The sequence below is a fragment of the Plectropomus leopardus genome, chromosome 12, assembly GCF_008729295.1.
Source record: "Plectropomus leopardus isolate mb chromosome 12, YSFRI_Pleo_2.0, whole genome shotgun sequence".
Lineage (NCBI taxonomy): Eukaryota > Metazoa > Chordata > Actinopteri > Perciformes > Serranidae > Plectropomus > Plectropomus leopardus.
Window position 1 is genome coordinate 1,514,135 of NC_056474.1, and position 5,468 is coordinate 1,519,602.

The 5,468-nt window shown below is 40.3% G+C and overlaps 1 long non-coding RNA gene across 1 annotated transcript in view; it reads left to right on the forward strand.

Annotated features, from left to right (window-relative positions):
- The first annotated feature begins 1,537 nt into the window (after window positions 1–1,537).
- The window catches only part of LOC121950920, a 5,998-nt gene continuing 2,067 nt past the window's right edge, over window positions 1,538–5,468 (forward strand). The window contains exons 1-2 of the long non-coding RNA XR_006106363.1: window positions 1,538–1,754; window positions 2,492–2,669. This is a non-coding gene — a long non-coding RNA (uncharacterized LOC121950920). The remainder of the gene's footprint in view (window positions 1,755–2,491; window positions 2,670–5,468) is intronic.

Genomic DNA, 5,468 nt, shown 5'->3' on the forward strand with positions numbered 1-5,468 from the left:
ACAGTTTGGGGAACGTTCCTCTGTAGATCCACTGGAACTCAAACACAATATTATTTTCAGCATTATTTTTTTTATAATTCAAGTTGACATAAGAAGATAAGGGGGAAGCCCCCCCCCCCCCCCCCCCAAAAAAAAAAAAAAAATGAAATTGATTTTGCACTTGAAAATGACTTTCTTTTACAAAAATGCGATTTTCCAGCTTTTTGTCTGAAATGTCGTTTCTTTGATGAAAATGTACAAATTAAATTCATCTGTCCTCAGCTCATCTCAGCCTTTCAGACCCTCAGATGATGAAAAACACACAAAAAAAAGTTACGAGAAGCTGGAAATTATCAGTTTATCGTATCGGTTGAAATAATCATTATCGTGCACGACTGGTTATGATATCTTCATGTCTCACTTAGGAGTCAAAGGGAACCTTTAAGCTTGACAGATATAGTGATCAATATCGACTGATATGAAAAAAATGATCGTGATGAGACTTTTTTCCATATCGCCCAGCTCTACATAAACTCCTCTACAGCCAGGCCAGAACTGGGCTACACCTTCATTTTCCTCAACAATCTGGGAATGGATGTCATCCTTCGGGACTTTTATTTGATTGAAAAGTAAAGTAAATAATCAAAAGTTTTCAAAGTTTGTCTGAGAACCCTGAATCCTTTTTTAAATACACCACATGAAAAGAATCAGAATTAAAATAAGACTTTTTATACGGCTGATTAACTTCTGCTGATTTTCCCGTTGATGCCGAAAAGATCAGAATCAGAGCTTCATGTGTGACTGCAGACAGAGTCTGAGAAAAAACTGTCGTCTTGAAAAAGGTTTTGATGAATCACATCATCAGAAGAGCGTGAAGAGGAGGAGCAGGAGGTGAGAGCCGACACCTGCTGGATGATCCCAGACCATCTGGACTCCGACTGACGGAGCCGACGGCTGATTATTCTCCGCTCTCACCGAGTTTAACACGAATATAAAACACAGCAATAAAAATATTGAAGTTAATGTTATAATGTTAATGTCGTTTGTGAGGAATCTAGTACAGTTTGATTACTCATGTCTCTCATTACATGAAAAGACTGATCAGACAGTTAAAACCTCAAATACAGTTGACCAAAAAAAATGTGTTTAATTTATCACTTAAACAGATTGATAATCTTTGTTTATTTTATGAACATTTGAAGCTCAGCAGCGGGGAAACAGGACTGGTCGGCTTCGTGAAGTCGGTGGATTTTTAGTGTGTTTGGGAAGAACAAAAAGCTGTATGAGTTGCTCTAATGAGATCTGGTGAGTTATTAATGCACCAGGCAGGATGTCTGCGAGTCTTTGAAAAGGCTCATTACATGGGGAAAAAAAACAAAAACTTAAGTGTGAAATTTAAAAAAGTAAATGTTTTAGTCACAGGAGCAATCGTGTTAATCTAGAAGGTCGTCAGACAAACAGCAGTCAGGTGGTGAGACGGACAAGGTGTCTCCAGTTTACTCATCAACTCTTCAGAGTCCAGAGACGCTCTGCGACAAAAAACACGGACACACATGCAGACACACAAAAAAGGGGAATTTAAAAACAACAACGCTCTCAAAGCAAATACACATCTCAAGACCTGATGTACAAAAAGTCACTTAAATCTAATCTAATCCACAGTGACACCAAAGCGGAAGGTTTCAGTGAAACGACGAGAGGAGGCTGTTATTGATGAACAGATGAAATTATATTACCCACAAGGAGAGAAAAAAAACTCTGATTGGACATTGTTTGTGAGTATTTAAATATTTCAGCATTTTTGTTTTTGATTGTTTAATCTAGTCCCTTTTTTTCCCAACATTTGCTCACTTGTGTTACATTTCAGGCGTCTCCGCCGTGATTTGATCCTTGGTTTGTTTTTTTATGGACTCATCAAAGACACTGAAAGAGGAACTTTGATGCATATAGAGAGAAAAAATCTGGATCATTAGATAAATCAAAAAATGAGTCTTGATTCTGTGTGAGAGCTCAGAAAAACCTGTTAGTGAGAGTGTCGTTGTTTCTTAAGTAGCAATGATGTGTAGTTGATGAAGGAACCGCCGCTGACACCGACTTGGTTGCATAAGAATTAATTTATTACAACAAAGTTCAGCATCCACCAGGCACCATGGTCTGCCTGGGAGAAGATTCGGGACCAATGTGAATCTCTCTCTTACAACTCATGCATATCTTCTTATATAGGTACAAGCATCTATACATTCATCAGTAAACATTCCTCACCTATTGTATTTTAATCACAAAAATAACCCCCAAGGGCCACAGTCCATGTCATGTAAGCCTAGTATCAATATTTTACTCATCTGACTCCGAGACGTAATCATTCCTAGACCTCTGACCTCAAGATAAGCAAACAGAGCATAATACACCTCAAGAGAGAACAGAAACCAAAAACAGAAAGTTTTATTGTCTTTGTTTATCTGGAAGATCAGGAACCAAAGAAACTTTTGCAATGTGTGCAAATGTTCACTAGATGGCAGCAGACGCTCAGTCAGACTCCGCGGTCCCTCTGAGGAGGTCTCTTCCTCTTAAAGCAGATGAATATCGATGATCCCTCAGTGGCTGCAGGAATATTTCACTCATCTGGTGACACACCGCTGTGACCTTTGACCTCTGACCCAGGAAACTGCAGGACGTACCTGAGAGCAGCGGTGAGTAAAAATGACACACGACAATTTATTCTTTTTTTTTTTAATTCTTTGAAACCCAGACTGACGTCAGTGTTAATGTGTGGCGTTTAGATGCTTTTCAGCAGCATTTGAACATTTGAAAACAGCAGACAGAATTAACTGAAATGATATTATAGAAAAAAATATTATATTTGTATTTAAAAAACATATTTTGTCATTTTCTTTTGTTTGTTTCTCTCTCTCTTTTTTGCAAACTTTCCAGTCATTTTCTTATAACTTTGCTTTTTCAAACGGTACAGTTGTACAACATAATATACAAAATCAGCTTACGTAAAAGGAAAGAAAACCACCTTTTCTTTCCCGAGCCACTAATTCCTCCTGCTCACCTCCCAGTCCCAGAATTTATACAAATATAAATCCAAAACAAATAAAATGAACATAAAATATACAGACTTTCAATAAAAGAGTAAAAAGATAAGATATAAAAGGTAAAATTAATTACTAAATGTTATATAAATATATAATACAGATTGACATTAAAAACAGCAAAACTGCAGACAAGAGACGCAAAGATTAAAAGATTATTTAAGAAAGAAAAAAACACAGTTGTAGTTTGATGGAATTACATCAGGACGTGATGGTAAACATTTTTACAGCTGAAGTATGTCAAAGCTCAGATTTTGGTCTGTGGGGGAAAAAGACAATTGTGTTCAGATATTTTTTTTGCAGACAGCAGAAGTTTGACAAACGCAGGTGTGTGTCAGCCTCTGGCAGGTGCTCCCTGATTGGCTGCTCACGCCTCGTTTAAGGATTGGCGTCACCTGTCGGAGGTCTTTAAAGGCTGCCTGCTTCACTCTGCTGCTCGCGCTCCTCGCTCATTTCGATTGTTCCGGTTATCCTTCGTCACATGCAGACTGAAGCGAGCGCCTGCAGCTTCACCACTTCACACATCAAGCTTTCCTTTTTTTGAGTTCTCTAAATAACGTTTCACGATCTGCACCATCTGGGTGTAAAGTACTGGAGCGTGAACCTCGGCGACATGTTTCATTTTCAAAAAAGGCCAATGGAAGAAACCTCGCCGAGAGACGGCACTGACTTCAGCTCCGTCCAAACGTCCACCTCCTCAGACGTGCTGTGCTCAGTCAGTTTGGAAGGCTACACGCCCAGCAAGCAGGGAACGTTCCCACAACATTAGCTAATGTTACCTACAAGTTGTTTTAAAGAACATTTTAATCTGATGTTCAAAGAACCTTTTAAGCATATTTATCATTTCAAGTAATGTTCCTCCTCAGGTTAAATGCAGACTGAAGCGTAACATTTTAACTGCAACACTGTGAGGAATTTAGGTGAATTTGAGAGGTGACGGATCAGAAAATGTTCTTTCATTAAATGTTCCAACAATGTTACATAAAAGCAAAGGAAGAACATTTTAAAAACAACATTTAGAACATTAGAACATGTTATTGAGGCCTGAGATTACAGAACTTTATTAAAAATGAAAACGAAATGTGATTAATTAACAGCAACAACAACCAAAAAACACATCACCAACAACAACACACCACCACCACCACCACAAACAACAACAACAACAACAACACCAACAACAACACACCACCACCACCACCAACAACAACACACCAACAACACACCACCACCACCACCAACAACAACAACAACAACCACCACCAACACACCACCAAACAACAACAACACACCAACAACACACCACCTCCACCACCACAAACAACAACAACAACACACCAACAACACACCACCACCACCACCACCACCACAACAACAACACACCAACAACACACCACCACCACCACCACCACAAACAACAACAACAACAACACACCAACAACACACCACCACCACCACCACCACAAACAACAACAACACAACAACACACACCACCACCACCACCACAAACAACAACAACAACAACAACAACAACAACACACACACAACCACCACCACACACCACCACAACAAACAACAACACACACACCACACCACCACCACCAACAAAACAACAACAACAACACACAACAACACACCACCACCACCACCACCACCACAAAACAACAACAACACACCAACAACACACCACCACCACCACCACAAAACAACAACAACAACAACAACACACACAACAACACACCACCACCACCACCACACAAACAACAACAACAACAACAACACACCACCACCACCACAAACAACAACAACAACACCACAACAACAACACCACCAACAACAACCAACAACAACACACCACCACCACCACAACAACAACAACAACAACAACAACCACAACACCACCACCACCACCACAAACAACAACAACAACAACACACCACAACAACACACCACCACCACCACCACCACCACCACAAACAACAACAACAACACACCAACAACACACCACCACCACCACCACAAACAACAACAACAACAACACACCAACAACACACCACCACCACCACCACAAACAACAACAACAACAACACACCACAACACACACCACCACCACCACCACAAACAACAACAACAACAACACACAACAACACACCACCACCACCACCACAAACAACAACAACAACAACACACCAACAACCACCACCACCACCACCACCAACAACAACAACAACACAACAACAACACACCACCACCACCACCACCACCACAAACAACAACACACCAACAACACACCACCACCACCACCACAACAACAACAACAACACACCAACAACACACCACCACCAACAACAACAACACACCAACAACACACCACCACCACCACCAACAACAACA